The 20,320-nt window shown below is 41.6% G+C and overlaps 2 long non-coding RNA genes across 2 annotated transcripts in view; both read left to right on the top strand.

Annotated features, from left to right (window-relative positions):
* Positions 1-352: 352 nt before the first annotated feature.
* The window catches only part of LOC144585941 (uncharacterized), a 51,415-nt gene continuing 31,447 nt past the window's right edge, over positions 353-20,320 (top strand). The window contains exon 1 of the long non-coding RNA XR_013540578.1: positions 353-9,694. This is a non-coding gene — a long non-coding RNA (uncharacterized LOC144585941). The remainder of the gene's footprint in view (positions 9,695-20,320) is intronic.
* Positions 15,854-19,945, top strand: LOC144585942 (uncharacterized). Its single transcript, XR_013540579.1, has 2 exons — positions 15,854-16,295; positions 16,382-19,945. It is a non-coding gene; the product is annotated as an uncharacterized LOC144585942 (long non-coding RNA).

Genomic DNA, 20,320 nt, shown 5'->3' with positions numbered 1-20,320 from the left:
TGATATGTTGGTGTTTCCTCACCCCACTGAGCAGTCTGGCTGCCACATTCTGCACCATTTAGAGCTTCCGCATCAATCTCAAAGGTAGCCCCACGTAGAGCGCATTACAGTGTTCTAATCTCGAGATTACGAGCGTGTGGACCAGAGTGGTGAGCGCCCCAACATCAAGATAGGGACACAGCTGGGCAATCTGCCATAGATGGAAATAGGTGGAGCAGACCACTGACACCACCTGAATCTTCATGGTGAGCGCCGGGACCAGAAGTATCCCCAAGCTGCGAACCTCACTTTTCACAGTGAGAGTCACCCCCCCAGAAAAAAACAGAGGGCGTTTCCCAAACTGCTGATGATGGATCCACCCACCCTCAGGACCTCCGTCTTGTCTGGATTCAGCCTCAGCCCATTTTCCTACATCCCATTGCAGTACAGACTCCAAACAGCGCTGAAGGGACAGAACAGCATCCACTGTGGTTGGAAAAAAGGAGATGTAGAGCTGAGTGTCATCTGCATAATGGATTTTCTAACTATCCAAACCTCATCCAATGGGATCATCTCAAGATAGGATTGCACTATTACTATGGTGGCCTATTGTACCGTTTTTAAAAAAGGTAGTATGTCAACTTAAAGGTATCTCTTCAAAATGTTGTTATGTGCCTGTTTTACTGATAATCTTTCACTGTTGGTTCAGTATCAAACCTGCTATAAATTCTGCTTGAAACAATTAACTTTTATTGAGCAGCTCCCCCCATCCAGGGTTGAATAGACAAGGACAAAAATATCAGATAGGGGCTCTGCTTGCTAATGCATTTTGGTCGTTAAAAACAAACAGCAAAGTTTATCTTGAAATGTGAACTGCATTTGGAATTTCAAAGGATGCACAATAATTTCACTTAAAGGTAAAGGTAAAGGTTCCCCTTGACAATTTTTGTCCAGTCATGTTCAACTCTAGGGGGCGGTGCTCATCCCCGTTTCCAAGCCATAGAGCCAGCGTTTTGTCCGAAGACAATCTTCCGTGGTCACATGGCCAGTGCGACTTAGACACGGAACGCTGTTACCTTCCCACCGAGGTGGTCCCTATTAATCTACTTGCATTTGCATGGTTTCGAGCCGCTAGGTTGGCGGGAGCTGGGACAAGTGACGGGTGCTCACTCCGTCATGTGGATTTGATCTTACGACAGCTTGGTCTTCTGACCCTGCAGCACAGGCTTCTGCGGTTTAGCCCACAGCGCCACCACGTCACTTAGGTAATTCAATTTTCAACAGATTGGAAGAAGTTGCTCTCCCCTCCCCCAATAACTCCCAGAAACCCCAGCTAAGTTCTTAAAAAGTAAATTTCCAAGCTGTAATTCGATTAAGGGCTACCCTTCCACTGGAAATACTTTTTCCTAGCTAGTGTGAAACCCTTGCATTTGAAAAAGGGCCTGAAATCCAGTGATATCTTTCACTTGGCACAAGAGATGTGCAATATCTTGTACAAGGTCTAGCACAATAAAAAAAAATCTCCTGCTACCTTGTGTGTAACTGTTTGTATAATAAGGTAAGCAAGATAATTTCTTCTGGTGACCTGTGTTTGAGCCTAATCCAGTATCGTTTGTGTTGAACATGGAAAGCAGCATGTTGTAACCAACTCAAAAACTTTCCCTGTGTTATGACATTTTGTTGCCTTCACTAGTGTATATATTGCTTGGCAGGATGGATTTCTCTGTTTCAGGCACAATTTGGTATGTGTATCCACCAAGAAACAGGAAGTTAAATTGTTGTTTAGAGGTAAGAATTTTTTTTTATTTCTTAGCTCCCATAATTCTCCATTTGGGGAATTCTCCTTGACAGATAGGGAGGCAACTTACAGACATCTAAAGGTAGATCACCTGGGAGAAAGGCCTTCATTGGATGGCTCTGAGGCTGAGGTAGGCCTAGCTCTGCCTAGCTTCCTGTTCAGAAAGAAAGCCCCTAACTAGCACTGGGGCAGGGACAAAAAGATTGGGCAGCGCTGGCCCTACTTCAGTTTCAAAGTCTTCAGGTTGAAGCATTTCTCCCCTGTGAGCCACATTTAGGTGTCTGTCAGGTGGAACTCTCAGAACAGAGAATTATGGGATTTGGAGTCAAATAAATTTTAAAAATCCCGCCTCTGCCTTTGATTTATGGTAACCCTAATTGGATTATAAAGATATATGAAATGTTCAAGGGGTGATTCACTATTGCTTCCCCCGCTCCAAGTTTCCATGGCCAAATGGGGATCTGAACCCAGGTCCTGAGTCTTTCTTCAATATTTTGTCCATTACACTACACTGGGTCATGATTTAACCTATATGTGCTTGAATCTTACTGAAGTCAGAGGAACTTAACGGTGTAATAAAACATTTAAGCAAAATTGTTTTCCACAAGAATTACAGTCCAAGCATGTACACACCTCAAAAATAAATCTTATTGAGCCCACTCTGATTCACTTCCAGGTAACTAGGTCTGACACTGGAGCTTAAATCTACTTTTTTCAGGTTGAATCCGATATAGGCAAAAAGCTTTGACAAGTATGAGTCAAACAAAATGAACCTCAAAGTCTTTTTTTTAAAAAAAAAATCTAAACTTCTAACCAGTTTTATAACTGGGAATGCTGGTCTTAGCATATTTGAGACTAGCAAACCTTAGAAAAAATAAGTTTTACAAATTATGCTCCATATACACTGATTATAATTTCACATCTCCTGCATCCATGCAAATTGTATGCAAATAGTGTCAGTAATATGAATCAGAATATGCAAAATAATATCACTGTTGGTGCTTATTAGATTGCTCACTTCATCTTTAAAGTGGTGTTTTGAATAATTTAAATCATTACCTTTTCCCTAAAACGCTTGACAGTTTCCCAAATGGACAAAAATTCTGATCGCTTCGGCAATGTGTCCAAATGTCATTGTTCAATACAATATTTGCATGTATGTATGCTGAAAGGGAATTGGAGGTGTATGGCACAGGATCTATTGTTGCTCTGCCTTTTGAATTTTTAAAAAACCCCACAGATAATACAGATGCACAGCATGAACACTTCCTTTAAAATCCTATCAGGGTAATTGGCCAGGATGTACCATGTTTGCCTGTCAAATTGAACTTCATAATTCTGAAGTTATTTACTCAGTGTACAGTCTTCCAAATCCAATTAATTCACAGGCTATTAAGAAATGGTGGGAATTAATTAAACCCGTATGTAATTGTGCCTGATAGTGATAATAATTAAACCAAATGGACTCATTATTACAATGATGATGATTTTTTTCCCCAGTATGAATAGCAAATAGTTTAATTTCTTTCTCAAGTAAGAGAGTGGCTGTGGTTGGACTCTAGCACAAATGGTCACAGATGTTTGCAGAGATGGCTTTCGCGTGAGTTGCTTCATGCTCCTCTTTCCTGCCTTAACTGAGGTGTGCTTTGCTGAGGTTTCCAGTATGTACTGTCATAGCAGTAAGCCTCACTGGACCCAGTGGGATATTTTAAAATACACATGCACATGCTTATATTAACATTCCCTCCGATTTCACTATCACTGTCGTGCTTTGCTATGGGTGTTCACATATTTCACATATAAATCCTCACATGTAACTCCATTAACTGGGGGGTATACACCGTAAGGATCAAGCATATGCACATGTACATGTGCACACTCACTAGATTCTCTGTAGATCTAACATGTATTCCCAAATTTGCCACACCTACTACTTAAACAATTGTGGATGGTATTGACTAATTATGGGCACACTGGGATGGCTGTGCTTTATGAAGCAGACCCTATTGTAGGAGAAGGGGAACCACAAAATAAGAACAAGAAGGATTTTGAGTACAAATTAAGCAAAAGTGCATAAAATAATACTTTAACCCCTGCCTTGATGGCACTGCAGGAGGGTGCACACTGTGTTTTCCTTCTCAATGACACAAGTTTTGTTCAGAGAGTTTGGGGAGAAATTATGAAGACCTTCCAGAACAAACACAGCACTCTCTGTGTTGCTCTAGCCTAGATGCAAGGAATCTTGGAGATGAGTGAATATTATTTGGAGAGGTGGCTGATCACGATTGACCAGGATGAAGACTTTTAGTGGACATTCTTTACATCCATAGTCCAGACATGCAGGGTGATTCACTTGATGTTTGGAATTTATCCGCAGTCCTGGAACAACCCAGAAATTAAGCCTAGCTCCTTCAGACTACATTCCCATACACACTGATCTCGGAGTCAATCTAGCTGAACTCAGTGTGTTTTACTTCTGAGTAGATATGCTTAGGATTGTCCTCTAAAGTCTGTTTTAATTCCATCCCCCAAATTCTTGCTGGGAGTGGGGAGTTTATTACTGGCATCTATGGATTGTTGACCTGTCTGTAGTTTTCACCTGTATACATTCAAAGGAATACTGTGCTAGATTCTGGAGGTGCCACCTCTGTCTCCTTTGTTCTTTAGCTATTTGTCACTCAAGTGCAGACATACACAGCCCAGGGCAAAAAGACTGATGGGTAATTATTCTCCTCCACCTCTGTACTTCTCTTGTGTCTGTTGCTGCTGCTGTGAACTGTGGCCAGACTCCAAATAGCTGCTTAGGGATAAACACAATGCAGGATGTCTGTGATCAGGAGAACACACCCTTCTGGTTTGTTTGTTTAATTTTACTGGATAGCTTTAAAAATCAGTGAGGACATATGGAGGAGAGAGGGCATTTAACATATTTCCCCTTGTGGCATTGTTCTGGTCCAAATTCCACAGCTCTTAGAAGCTGCTGGTACATCCCCAGATTAAAACATATAGAGCCCAAAGCTACATCATGACATGGCCTGTTAGTAGAAAAAAATAGGAATATATATCTGGATCTGGATCATTTGTCCTTGACGTCCCATCTGATTCACTTACGTTCACACGAGAGTGCTGGCCGACCTTTGGGAATACATAGTTATTCCCTGTAACATCCTCACAGTTATGTTCTCCGGCAATTAGTTTCAAGAAGTAAAGTGTCCCTGGTTCTGGAAGGACTACCTATCCAATACTGAAAAAGCATTAATATTTGACTTACAATGTAAATCCTTAAGATGACTTCTGAAAAAATATAGGAGAAACACAAAAACAAAAGACCTCACGGAATTCCCTCAGTTGCTCTCATCAAAGTGGGGGCAGGGTGTGGCATGGAATGGTAAGTCCAGTACTGAGCCCCAAGAGTCCCCCATCTGAGTTCCCAATTTTTATATTATTATTGAGAAAAATCTGAGAATTATATACCCAATATATGCCAGTGGCACAACTCCTGGCTAAATGAGATGTTTTGTGTCCCCACAGCTTCCTTTATCATTCCCAAATCACCTTTTTCTGGGATTTGGAATGGCCTTACAGTCACTTCCTGTTTTAATGGAAAGTGTCAGTGTGACCCACAAGGGTCCAGGATGAGTGGGGAAAGGGTTAAGTGTGATCCCTGGATCCTCCATGGCTGCCCACTCCTGGTCTAGGGGTATCGTATCTGGAACAGGTTATGCCTAGAATCAACATATTGGCACTCAAGTGGAGAAAATCTTTCAACCCAGCCAGAATAAGCAACGTCAACTCCTTCTTACCTGCAGTAAAGCAGAAAAAAAGAACGTCTTTTTAAAATATGCTTGCTAGTTTTTAGAAAGACTCTTCGGAGCCACAGTAACACATTAATGAGAAGATGAACGTGGAAAATTTGTTTCAGACTATCATTTGCTCTCTTAAAAGGGGAAGGATGAAATACCAAACTTTAGGTGTTGTCAACTTCAAGCATTCATTCAAAGGCTAATAAAAAGCTTTAGTGAGCCAAGAATTCAATAAAAGCATAGCAAGGGAACACTTGACAAGAGAAAGATGTGAAATCAAGTACATTTGGAAGATGGTTTGAGAGTAAAGTATTGAAAGAATTTGAATGTTTTCCTATTATAGCTCTTCTGGGATGCCACATTTTATATATCGGTAATGAAAGGAGCAGAACATTTAAATGATTGAATTTTTTTCTGAGGTGTTGCAATATTCTTCATTGTCTGCACCTACTTTTTATTATGTGGTGCCCAAGTATATGTATTTGTGTTATCTTCAGTAGGCCAGATGCCTCAAAAATTAACCATCTTTCCCCCTTGCTGTCCTGTATCATCTTAATGCCACCACCCCCTCAGAGCACCTATGTGATGCTGGCTCCCTTACATCTTCCAAATCTTTCTCCAAGAGTTGCATTTTTGGTAATGTCTTCTGCTTCACTATAGTTCACTGCTCTCCTGCAGTGGCAATTTGATTTCCCCCCAAAGTGAAGTTATTGGAAAATAATTCCCATCATTAATAATGTGTTCCCACAACAACTTGGAAAGGAATGCATGGATATCAAACCTCTAGGGATAGATGGACCAGCAATTTGTGCTTAACCTGGACTTTCCACAACATGCTCACCCATGCTGGGGTAAGACTAGTACCCTTAAAAACACCCACTTGGTATAATTTTGGAAGCTAAGCAAGATTCAGTATGATTTGTTGAGAAGGGACACTACCAGGTAGGGCTAAGAAAGAATCCTGCATATATGAACCCAGGACCTCACTATGTATAAGACACCTTCCTATTATTCCTAAGATCTGGGACCCATCCAAGTGAATATGGCATCTTTGTGCAACCCGGTGCTAAAGTGTACCTCTTCGAATTTGTCCTCATTCCCATTACCCCTAACAACTGCCCATGCTTCAAAGGTGTAGGATGAAATGAAATATATAGGTCATCACTGCTAACTATAGGACAGCAGAGGTGGAAGGGACCCTTTGGATCATCAAGTCCAGCCCCTGCCAAGGAGGGATAGTGGGGATTCGAACTCCCAGCCTCAGGCTCTGCAGCCAGATGTCTAAACCACTGAACTATCCAGCAGCCTTATCCTACTTCAAACTATGCTGGCTCCTCTGGCTGAGCTGCTGCTTTAATAATAAAATATGAAGAAACCTATTCTCCTTCTCCCCCTGTTTCTTTCCTTCATTCTAAATTTGTGGATCTGCTCATTCGTGGCAATTTCATGGTATTAAAGTTGGGGGACATCCATTTTTCTTAACATACACTCAGCTACAGTGTTATTTATACAGCCCGTGTCTCATCATAATCCATCTTGGCTCTCCTTGAAAAGCAGGAGTCAAATGGAAGGCTGCAAAACAAATATCAAAAAGTCAGCCACACATAACTCATTTGGTATAGAATGCAAATGGGGTTGGGGGGGGAGGCAAGCAACCCAACCACCTTTGACTGCTCATAACTTTGCTTGAACTCTTCAGCGTTTTATAATGTGAAGTTCTGCATGAATGCAACTGTGCCTCCCCTCCAGTTTTCCCCAGCCTTTTAAAACCAGGGAACCAGGGAGTATTAGAACAACCTTCCTTAAAAAGGAAGCGTGTTGCGTCTCTTATTTAATGCAGTAGTAACTCGTAGCCTTGATCTCACATTGGATACCATTAAAGTTTCTTGCACTTTCTTCTTCTCCTGGACCTCATTTTCAGGGCTGTCAAACGCAGAATGAAAGGGGGCAGTACAATAACAAAGCCCCCAGCCAGCACAACCAGTAACCACCTCATGCTTTGCTCCAAAACAATGTTCTTATTTTAAAAGTCTATCATTGTGCGCTAACTAGATCATAATTCAGCACATAGTCTACATGTTATTTATTCTAGTGGGACTCTGGAACACATTTAACTCATCCTACTTTTGCAGGTATGACTCTTTTCATGGTTTCCATCGTTGCTAGAAAGTAATGGATCATCTGTATCTCCACGGGAGGACACTTCAAATGATGGAAGGACAGTTCAGATGTTCACACCTGGTGAAAGCAACAGGATTAAAAGTGATCATTTGATATCTTCAGCACTAATATAAAAACAAAAGACAGATGCAAGATGTTAGATGTGTGGTGTCTAAAAAAATCTAAGTAATCTCTGGCTTGTTAAATCCTGACAGATCTCTAATGCAGAGGACTACTTATCTTGTTAAGCAATTATGTTGGGCTAATTGATCTGATTTGCTGAAATGTAAACTCTGCATTAGACATGAAACGAACAGCAAAACTGATGTCAAGTCCAGCCTATGTGCCTCATCAACTGTTCCGAACCATTTTCAGCAGTCTATTGAAGTCCTTTAGTGAGGGATGTACTGACTGGTGGTGACAGCTGGCACCATTTACCTTATTTCAGACAGCCCAAAGAAAGGCTGTGGGATGATAAAATGCTATGGCAAAGCTTCTGTCTGATATATTTAGTTACAGAATACATATTATAACAGCAAAAGAAGAATCAAACAAATGTGCCAGAGGCAGGGATACAACCCTCATGGGTTACATCCAGTTTCTTTATCCTGCTTTGATCGCTCATTGGAATTATTCCCCCTTTTATTGCTATCTAGAGACCTTCATTTTCTCCATTAAATTTTGGTAAAGCGTTACCTAAAATTCAGGCTAAAAATGCAAAGAAATCTAGAACAGCAGAGCAGAGCAGTTGTTAGAAATGCAGGCAGGAGTGAACAGAAATAGGGGAAGAGAAAGCACGAGGGGTTTGCTCTCTTCTTCTCTCTACTTTTGTATTACATCCAGAACTAAACTTTCACAGCCAGAGAGAGGTGCAAGGTGTCCCTTTACTCAGAGCATGTTCATGAAGTATGTATGGCCTCTTCAGATAAATGTGCAAAACCGGACCAGTATCAGGGGGTATTTCTATGATTATGATTCATATATGGGGCAGAGCAAAGAGCCACTGCTTGCCATGGATCCTTTATGTTCCGCATCAGTCCTTTATGTTTTAGCATTCATGGGGTTAAAAATGTTTTGAACCAGTGATGCCAAGTGATTTGAAGTGAGGAAGCTGAAACTGAAAAGATGGGAACCAAAGTAGAAGGCGGGTGACAACTGAACTTACCAGTAAAGCCCAAGCTCTCCCTTTGATGCTCCAACTACTGAAACACTAAGGAGGGCTCACGCTGAGGTCACTGTATGATATTTGTATCTCCCATGGCAGTTGCCCCGTCAAATATTTTTCAAAGGTGTAAGATGAAATGAAAAATATAGGTCATTACTGCTAACTATAATAATAATGATCTTAGAACTGCAGAGCTGGGAAGGGACCCTATGGATCATCAAGTCCAGCCCTTGTCAGGGAGATACTGTGGGGAATCGAACTTCTGACCTCTGATGGCACAGCCAGATACCTAAGCCACGGAGCTGTCCATCAGTTCAGGATTCACATTCTAGAATCTCTTTTTGTCTGTCTTAATTGGCTAATTAAACAGTTTACTACTAGGATTGAGTGTATGTGTGAGTCTATGAGTGGATGACTGCGTTCCTCTTGTGTGGATGTTGACTGTCAAAGTCAGAATTAGCGCACTAGGGTCTGTCTTTCCTCTCCTTCCCTCCCCCTCCTTTTTCTTCCTTGCAGTGGTGCAAATTGTTCCACATGCTGGCCTTGCATGTTTGCTAGAAAGATGCCAGTGGGTACAGTAGAATCCTGCTGTTTACCATATCCTTGAAATTGATGTCACGGTGCATCTCCCACCCTCACCATGGTCATTACTGTGTTTTCTCTAATTTGTGCAAATGTGTTTTTTTCTTTTCTTTTCTTTCCAGGAGATCCAGAAATGCACCAATAAATACTGCCACGGAACAGGGAAAATGTCAGGTCAGGTCCAGAGTGTCTCCAGAAGAGCACAGGGTAGGTCAGGCATCTCTCTCTGTATCCTTATTTGGAGAGGGACTGGGCTGGATGGCTAGCACACATTCCAGATAAGGGTCTCTTGGTAGTGGATTGCAGAGGAACAGTGTTGTTCAAACACAATCCATTGTGGATGTGATAAGGAAGACCAGGAAGGCTGCAGAATCATGAAATTGAACTAAACTCCAGGGTTTTGGTCCAAGAGGGTTCTAGTCCCATCCAGTCTCTGTTAGAGAACATTTCATGAAGGAAATACCACTGCCTTTAAAGTCCTCTATTTTTGTTGTTAAACAGCTGTTTGGAAAATATCTCGCTTGTTGGGTCAGAATCCCCTTTCCCTGCAATGTGAGGCCATCATTTTGAGTCCTACTCTCTGGCACAGCAGAAAACAAATTTATTCCATCTTGTCTGTGGCATAGTTTCAGGAATCTGAAGAGGGCTACTATTTAACCAGTCAGTTTTCTCTTCCTACTCAATACTACTTCATCTATGTTAATGTCAATTGTGTCATTATTTCTGCTTGGCAGCACTTTATAGTGGGCCACAGGTAATAATTAAACTTCCTTGCTCTGAGCTAACTCCCTTTCTGTGCTACTCACCTGCAGGGAGCATTAAACTGCCTAGTTCCACTGGTTACAGATGTCCATGAGACAGTGTGGGCCTCTTTAACTGGTGGCAAGCAGCAAGTTGCGGACAGCAGAGAGGCACTATACTGTAATGGATAGAGCACAGTTAGGGCTTGGGGGAACTTGATCCCCCCCTTAGTCTTGAAACTGGTAATGTGTCCAGATAATAAACTCTCAGCTTTGTCTAGCTCACAGAATTACATATAAAATGTGATAGTCCTGGAAGCAGTTTTGCAAGCTTGTTGGAGAAAAGTTGGAACCTAATTGAGTTATAGTCAACCCTCGACTTACAAACGTCCCTACATACAAACTTTTTGATTTACAAATGGCTCCGTTCACGAAAATTGGCATCGACTTGCGAATGGAGCCTCGACCTACGAACAAGGTTGAGGCTCCGTTTGCAAGTTCAATGCCATTTTTTGCAAACGGAGCTGTTTGTCGCCTTCGGAGCTCTCAAAGGGCTTTCCCCCCAACATTGGGGTGGCAGGGACCCTCAGGGAGGTCTCCCATGGTGGAGGGCAGGCCCTGGGAGACCTCCCTGGGGGTCCCCGCCACTTCAATCAGCACCTTCAGAGGCCTCAAAGGGCTTTCCCCCCAACATTGAAGGAAGCCCTTTGAGAGCTCTGAAGGCACAAAAAGGCAGGGAGAAAGGGCCGGAAATTGGAATTTCTCGCCCTTTCTCCCTACCTTTTTGCCTTTGGAGCTCTCAAAGGGCTTCCTCCAATGTTGGGGGGAAAGCCCTTTGAGGCCTCCGAAGGTGCCGATTGCAGTGGTGGGGACCCCCAGGGAGGTTTCTCAGGGCCTGTTGGGGGGGGGGGGAAGCCCTTTGAGAGCTCCGAAGGTAATTTTTTGAAATGCTGGAATGGATTAATTCTGTTCCTATGCATTTCAATGGAAAATGGTACTTCGACTTATGAACTTTTCAACGAACGATTGCCATTCCAAAATGGATCACGTTCGTAAGTCGAGGTACCACTGTATTATGATCAGATTTGGTTTTCTGTCATTTAAATTTCTTTCATTTACTGAGTTGTTCTGTCTTGTAGTCCAGATCACTCTGCACGTCATAGCTTTTCTTCTTGTCATATGGAAGTGCTTTATAATATGTGTTCCCTGATCTCATTTATTTATATTGCCTTATATGCTTTCATTATAATTTCTGGGTTATTAATTTGCCCCTTTTCTATATTTTTAATGGTGTATTATTATTTTTTAGTCTCTGTTAATGCCATTTATATCTCAATATCAGTGTAGTTTTATATGCAATATTGTGCACTTCAAATTTGTCTATCAGTATTAAAACGTTTTGGAATATTAAAATCCTATCCTTTTAACAACTCTAAACCTAGATAAAATATTATTTACTGAGATTACACTTCAGATTGGCCTCCCACTTATCTGTCTTCTTCTTTTTTACTTGACTTATTCATCATTCTACTTTAGTCAATACATTTGTGAGCCCACTCACACTGAGCATTTCTTCAACTTTCCCTGCAGTCATGATACCCATATTGCACGCCACTCTCTATGCAATGCAGGGCTGAAATTAGTATCAACAGAGTTGAAGTGGGAGACACACCCCTCTTGGGAGGTGGGAGAAATTATTCTACCACTGGATGGTGGTACATTTTTATTCTCGTTTACTCCGATGCAAGATTTGCTTCTGTGGACACTTGTACTGCCTGGTTCTATGCTGGTCCACACGTACCGTATTTTTCCATGTATAAGATGCCCCCATATATAAGACACCCCCCATTTTTCTAATCCCAAATTAAGAAATCAATATTTTAAACAAAACAGAACACATTTTTATTTAGTAATTAGGTAGCATTTACATACCAGTGCTGTCATATTATGCATCACACTTTAACTTTATTCAGCCTCCAGGCTCAGAACGGTATGACGTTAGGACTCCCTATTGCATCTGAGCACTCTTGCTATTGGTTTGTTGAACATCAGCTGATGTCAGTTACATAAGCTTCATGATTAGACGAAGCTAAGTCTCCTGACTTTAGGAAACTAAGCCTCGTGATTGGAGGCAGCTAAGTCTCGGGATTGAAGGAAGCCTGTTTGCAGAGACAAGGTATGGGCCATTTTGTTCTCCCATCGGCTTACTTCTGTGCATAAGACGACCCTCAATTTTTAGTCTAATGGTTTTAGGAAAAAGTTGCATCTTATACATGGAAAAATACGGTAATTTGTGTTTGTGGGGGCGTCACATGATGACACATGGTGTCCTTGTGGAATTTTTTTCCTGATCAATCTCCATCCTTTCATGGCCCATGGGTGAATAAAATGAGACCAAATGGAAGAGAGAGTGAAGTAACTGGAAAGAAGGCAGAGACGACAGGCAAAAGGGGAGGGCAACCCATGTTGTGAGTGATTCCAGAAGTGTGTAGACAGGCCAAGTACCAGACCAAGGAAAGGGCGAAGCAGGGGAAGCAGGAACAGTAAAGCTCACTGTAGCAGACACTCAGGCATGGCAATCCAAAATCAGAGTCCAACAAGCAGTCAAAAGTGTCAAATAAAGTCCAGTCAATCCAGAACAAATTACTCGGGAACAAGACACGGACAAGTTGTTTCCAGCAGCTTGCAGAGCGAACTGGAGACTGTTTACTTGCTATGCTGCTAGAGCACAAAGGTGCTGGTGTTCAACTGGCAAGAGAGAAAGATGCCACCAGTGAGGAGGTCTTCTCTGTAGCAGAGCACTCTGCCTCAGGGCTTCAACCTAGGCTTGTGCTTTCTGTCTTCACTCCCTGGCAGCAGGGGTCTGTCCCACATCCTCCTAACATTCAGCTCCTGAGCTATTATAATACACAGACACAGGCCTCTGAGTCCTCAGGCTCCAGGATCTGCAGGTTCAGGCTCAAGCCTCTGGTTCCCTGAGAGTCCAGGAAATGAAGGATCATGTAGATCCTCCACCCTGTCAGGCTTTGCAATGTGCAGTTCCTCAGGCTCATCCTCGCTGGATGACTCCTCTGCTGGGATCACGAGAAGGCATACTGTACTCCTGCTGTTTTCACTCATCTGAAACTACCCATCCCCTGTCGAAATCCATACTTGTCAGTCTTCACATCCCCTGATGCAGGGGGTGTTCGTCTGTAAAAGTTTGTGTCAAATAAACCAATTAGCAGGGGGTTTTTTTGTGTGTGTTACAGTTGTAACTGGGCCATTGTATGGAAATAATTTATGCTTACTGCTCCTGACTGTTATACCTAAGCATATCTAATTAGTTTTTTGTTTACTGCTCTTATGCTACTGATCATGAATAGCAGTGAAAAGGTAATAAGAAACTGGATGGGGTAAATTTATGATGGCTCTTTTATGATTTAATCTGCTACGTTAGTGTTCTTTCCTTCCTTGGCAAGTAAACGTCTGAATATTTAATGAAGCCTTTCTTTTATGGCTCTTCAGCTTTATGTTGTTTTCGAGTCAGATGTGCAAAGGAAAGCACGTTCAGAAGTCTTTTTGTGGAATAAATGCTGAATTTTTATTACTTTTCTTTTAGTGTATGTGTCCTGTTTGTTTTATCTATAACCAAAAGCAGAAGAATGGGATATTTGGTCCTAGGCAGCATGTCTCTGTCCATGAAGTAAAGCTTGGAAATGCTACTTTTGGCCACTCTGGCTGTGTAGTTCTGAGAGTTGTTGTCCAAAAAAGTAACTTTTATAAGCACTGGGCTGAGTTCCTAGAGTGATACACTGAGCCTTCCAAAGGAGGCTTTGAAGTCTCACATCCAGACACTGAAAGTCTTAGGGGCAGTCCTCTCGTGATGTTTCCAGCCTTGCATGTCTAGTCCAACCTACAAGGAGTCTCAAGCACTCTCTGCTGGCCATTCTCGCTGCTCTTACCAGCAGCCAACTCAGAACAAGGCTTCCTACCCTGTCAAGTCAAAGCTCGTTGCAATGTGCAGACCAGGGATTTGTACTCTGAGTAATCCCTACAGACCAAAATGTCAAAGCTGTGTTCATCTGCAGCTACAGTCGTCGTTTCTAAGGAACACTCCAATTTGGGGGAGGTCTAGATGATACAACAATCTTGATAAAGTAGGATGTCTTACATTAAGGTGTGTGTGAGAGAGAGTGAAAAAATGGGAGGGGCAGAATGGAAAAGAACTTCATAGTTCTACGAACTATGTTCTGAAAGACTAGAAATGGGCTGTCTGAACAAGGACTTAATCTGCCACCTGCCTGGCATCAGAATGCTGGTGAATATGAATTCTCTAGTTACTAGAAAAAACTAGCAAGCTGGGGAAAAATCTCTTGTCAAAAGAATAGTCTTCTGAGTCTATCTGATAAATCAATAGTTGCCCTTAGAGAGGAAAGGCCTTCCACACATGTTCAGAGCCAGCTACCCTTTGGATTCATGAGTCAAAAACAGTCATTTCAGAATAGATCTAGTTCAAATATGTATAAAGCTTTGTAAAAGAGGAAGTCCTAGACCTGTATACCAGTGCATGCAAAGTTGACATATAGGACAAAAAAAAAAAAAACCTAACCCAGCAGTAGAAGTAAGATATATTCATATGCATGTCATCTGCAACTACATTTTCCACAGGATTTGTACAAATAGCAACATTAGATTTTTGGGCAGCAAGCTTGAAAGTAAAATGATTGTAAATATCTTTTCTACATCCATGTACACAATCTTAGAAACACATACTATAAGGTGAATGTACATGTGTACAGTAGTACCCCCATATCCGTGGGGGATTGGTTGCAAGCCCCTACCCCTGGAAACTGAAAACCATGGATGATAGTGAACACTAAATAACACGGTAAAAGAAAAAGATTTTTTTAAAAATATGTTCACCATGTATTGCCAGAACTGGCTACTAGAGGAAGAGAAAGAGCATGCTACGTATTCTTTAACAACTAGAATACATAGCAAGGTCTTTGGCTCCCTCTAATGGGCCAGTCTGGTAAATACATTATGAAAATATGTATTTTTAGTTTTTTTCCCCTTTTAATATTTTTTATATTTTCAGACCGTGGATAGTGAAAACATGGAAATTGATCCCATGGATACAGATGTGTTACTGCATTTTAAAACATGTGTATGTCTTTTTTTGCTTCCATACTTTCTTTGTTTGATGTAGAAACCAATGTTATTATGGCAGTTTTTTTTCCTGCAGCAGTCACAATGCAGCAGTAGAGCAGGCACCCGCTCAGTGAAAACACAATGAAAAGCAACTGTATTGCTACTGGCTGGTTTGGCAGCACACCAGAGAGCTGTGGGTTGCTGTGAGGGTTGTGGGGCACTACAGTGCACACTTTGGGAAGCAGGAAGATGGGGCTGCGGCTCATCAACAAGTTCCATTGCAAAGTTGTTTGAGCAAAGTCACAATTCATAATGACTTACCACGCACTCTACAAAGAACCCATTCTTCCCCTTCTTCTCATTCTCCTTGACTTTTGATCTGAAGACTGATAGGATTTAAAGGGCTGACTTCCACTCCTGCATATTTTGGACAGTCCTGAGGTCTCCTGCTGCAGCAACTTCACATATCCTGTGGAATATAACCTTACATAATTGATAGACTGATATTGCAAGGATACCATTTTTTAAAAAAAAAAATTGGTCTGATGACTTTGAACCACCAACCTAATTTCAGTGCCCCCAATTTTTTTTCCTTCCACAAAGAGAACTTCTGATATTTCCCTCACAGACCTTGACGTGAATGTGCTTTGAGAGTCAGGTTTTGCAGAATGTCTGGGACAAGATCACTGTTGAAGTGGTTCCACCAGGGCTGGATCACAAAAATCTAACTTCCTGTTCCGCTACAGACCTTCAGTTAAACCTTGCCCACATTTTTGCTCTTCTCTGTTGCAAATGTAATGGAAACCACAATTTACTGTGGAACGGGGATGAAGAATTTGTGGCCTTTCATATGTAGTTTCCATCAGCCCAAACCATCATGGTTGATGGCTAGAGATGATGGGACTTAAAATAAAAAAACATCTGGAGGATTATAGGTTCCCCATCAGCCCAAACCATCATGGTTGATGGCTAGAGATGATGGGACTTAAAATAAAAAAAAAAAACATCTGGAGGATTATAGGTTCCCCATCTCAGAGTTTCATGGCACTGTTGTGAGCGCGCTGAAGCCTCTATTATCTCAGGCTTCCAGGAGGTGCTCACTCTTCTTCTTTAGTTGCTGCCACCAATACCAATTCAGTACCAATGATTTACTGAGACATGTGTTGCTTTGAAACTTAAACTTGTTTATTTGATCAGTAATATATAATAGGTAAATCACAAGTTGCTAATCAATTTATCTCACTCACTGAACTCACTGACACACAGAACCCTACTCTCACTGACTTTCTAGCTCACTCTCTCACAGACTCCCAAAATCTCTCAAAACTCCCTCACATACTCAATACACTCCCCTTTATATCCCAGCACCTCCCCCTTTAGCACCACCTTCCGTTCACTCATTGGCTCCTTTTCCACTGCTCAGCTGTGACGGACAGGTGAGGGCAGGGCTGAACGCTACGGGCACCAAACCAGAAGCAGACATTTTTCCACCACCATGGTCTGTCCAGAGCTTTCATAATTCCTAATTTCCTTTAAAAATATTTTCATTTTAGTGTCATTATCATTATCATTATTAATTGTCAGCTGTTTTGGATGCCTGTTTACAGTGAAAAAAAATGTGTGAGATGAATGTATGAAAATTAATGGTCATCAAAAACCACTAGCAGAGACAACTTCAAATCCCAAAATTTTCTAACCAGGAAAGTTGAAACAGAAAATCAGGGTGTTAATTGCAAGTGTCAGCTTTTTTCACAGTTATACGTAACAAAAATATAAACCACTGAAATCATATTTATAAGACATGTCAAAACTAGCTGTGCTATGGATTTTTAGAAGGTATGCTTTGTTCTAATCATAGTTCACATTAAATTTTCTTGATAATTGAGGGACTTCTCATTCAGTTTTTTCCCCATGGTAAACCCAGGCAAAAATTTTTCAATATTTTTTTAATCAACTGACTTGCAGGTTTTGGTGCTATTTTTGTTCTTGACATGTGTTTTCCCCTCTAAAAGTTCTATTTATGGAATTTATTCTTAATCACATATATATAAAAAACAGAGGTGGCCTGCATTCTTCAGGTCTCTGAATCCACACTCCAGGAAGCAAAATCAACCTTCGAAAACATCATTTTTCCATTTCCCAGCTCATGTCAAAATTGCTCTCCTGCAGTTTGCAGCTCTGCATGGATTCTTGATGAACTCTGACATTCTGGGTTTTTTTCTGTGTCTTGTTCCCTCCACCAGCCTATTCTTCCTCTTCCCTATGCTCGCGAAACCCATGGGCAAAAGCCCATTTTTAAGGTAATTATTTCATCTGTTCTGCCTCAGTTAACAGAAATATTTCTCTACTGTAAGTCAGCTGGTCTTTTTTTTTCTTATTGTCTTCTTCTCTGTCCCTTACAAACTAATCCAGTGGTCAAAAAAATACCAGCATAATATTAGTTCATGTCAGTTTTGATCCTCTTACCACCTAGGACAGTAGTTCCCAACCTTGGGTCCCCAGATGTACTTGGAATAGAATGCCCAGAAGCCTTCACCACTCACTGTGTTGGCCAGGATTTCTGGGAGTTGCAGTCCAAGAGCATCTGGAGACACAAGGCTGGGAACCATTAACCTAGTAGATAGGTTGAGAAGAAAACAAATGCCAAAAACAAAGAAGACAAACTGTAGCAGCAGTAATAGCCACTCTCTTAACATCTAGAAAGAACATATTGACCACAGAGTTGCATGCCAACAACACTGTATATCTTCTGCCAGGTATGGACAGGGCTGGAGAATTATTCAGATACTATGAGGGGAAAGGATGGGGCAAGGACTCGTTTCTCTTTGTTGGCTATGGGTGGAATGTTTTAACATATACCATCTGTCTTGCTGAAATAATATTAAGCTAGCTAACAGCCACAAATAGTCTCATTCTACCTCACCTTTTGCCAAGTTTGCTCTGCTCCAAGGCTGCCTGTGTGCCCATTTGGCATATGGTCATTAAGGGGCCTTCAAAGAGTAGCAACTGAGGAGCCAAACCACCACCAGCAGCAACCTCCAAAGCATGAGGACAAGCCATTTTCATGGAGGTATTTAAGATTTCAGCTAATTCCTCTCTTTACTGTGGTACACCCATCATACCATCAAGAAGAACCAAGAGCTACAGACCGTACAGCTGCTTGAACAAGGAGATAACTCCACAGACCAAAACAAGAGTTACTGAGTGCATGGTAAAAGTTGTCCTGTGTAGGGTTTTAAAGAGTTACATGTTTAACTATGCAGGAACTACATATTTCAGATAACCTGCAGTATGTTTTTCATAGCTAGTTATCTACAAACAGGTCTAGAACCACCTGTTTCACATGTCCTCTTTTAATGTGATTCCTTGCATTAAAACGGGACACGGATGCCGACCAACTCGGCTCGCAGTGCCGGAAGGCTTTCCACCACTACCAACGGCGCCAGAGTCAGGGCAGCAACTCATCCACTTGACATGTTGTGAATATGGAGCAACTGAAGCTGTTCCTTCCCATGAAAAGCAAGGTCACCCGCCAGCCAGTGCCATGGTGGCTAGGAAGCCTCACCAGCCCTGGCAAGGCAGTGATGCTGTTCTTACCTGAGGGGCAGCTCCAGTGGCTCTGTTTTTGCAGAGTGTTACAAGCTCACTTTTTATGGTTCAGTGGGGACTTGAACCGGTAGCCCCTGAGTCCTAATCCGAAACTCTAACCACTGAGAAACAGTAGCTAGCCTTGCATAGACTCCCAGACAATAAGAGGAACAGTCAAATACAATAGCTATCTTTTTGCCCTGCTGTGGGGCAATGGAAACACTGAAAATAATGCCCACAGCCAAACCCTTTAAAACAAAACAAAACAAAAACAGACAAGTAAACAAAACTGATTTTGACCCTAAGGTTAGCCTGAGCTTGATTTAATGGAATCTAACAGTTCTAAGCTTTAATTGGATGTTGCCTGGTGTTTCGTTATTATTCCGAAGCAGTTAAAAAACACTACGGCATGGGAGCAAAAGGGCATTGCAACAAAGCAACTTTGCAGAGTAAATAAGCTGATTCTAGCCTATAGCAAAACATTCTCAGCATCATTTAAAGCTTTACAACATGTCACCCAAATCAGCGTGGCTGGGTTTTAATTTCCTTCTCCTTCTCAGCTTGCAGCTGTAATCCACGATAACGCTGTTCCCATCCTTCACAAATCAGAAGCATTATCATGTAATCCTTCTGTACTCAGATCAGTGCTTCACTCTTAATGAAGCAAAAATGTGGTTTGCTACTTTCCAGGCTCTGTTTTTTAAATTCTGTTCCTGCTGGTGCATGTCCTGCCCAAGCTTGATGGGGTGACACAGTGACAGAGCACAGGCTTCGCATGTAAACAATCCCTGGCATCTCCAACTAGGGTTGGGAAAGGCCCTGGTTTGAAACTTTGAAATACTGCTGCTCATCACTGTGTTGTGTATTACATTTATACCAAGCCCATTTCTTTTTTAAAAAATGAAATGGGTATAGCCTATTTTTAGCTAAAAATAATTTTTAAAAATAGCAACATATATCCAGCCCATTTAGTGATAAAACCATTAAAACAAACAAATACATTAAAAACAATTAAAAGGCACAAAGGATGCAGTTAAAACAATACCATGGCACATATTAGACATAAGCTAGCATTAAGAAATATGTGTTTTTCTTAAAATCAGTTAAAACAGAAAAAGATTGAACCCCAGGACGGAGTGCATTCCACAGGCTAGGAGCCACACAGGAGAAGACCTTCCTCTCCTGTGTGCTTGTTAGGTGGGCCTCTGAAGATCTTCATATTTGGAAGAATGCCTCTTCTGATAATCTTAAACTTTGGACAGGGTCATAACAAGACAGATACCTTAGGTAGTCAGACTGTAAGGTGTTTAGGGCTTTAAACGTCAAAACCAGCATCTTGAAATGGGCCCAGTAAGCAGCTGAAAACCAGGGC

Source organism: Pogona vitticeps, chromosome 1 (assembly GCF_051106095.1).
Source record: "Pogona vitticeps strain Pit_001003342236 chromosome 1, PviZW2.1, whole genome shotgun sequence".
Taxonomy (NCBI): domain Eukaryota; kingdom Metazoa; phylum Chordata; class Lepidosauria; order Squamata; family Agamidae; genus Pogona; species Pogona vitticeps.
Note: the sequence above shows the minus strand (reverse complement) of the source record. Positions and strands in the feature narration are given on the sequence as shown.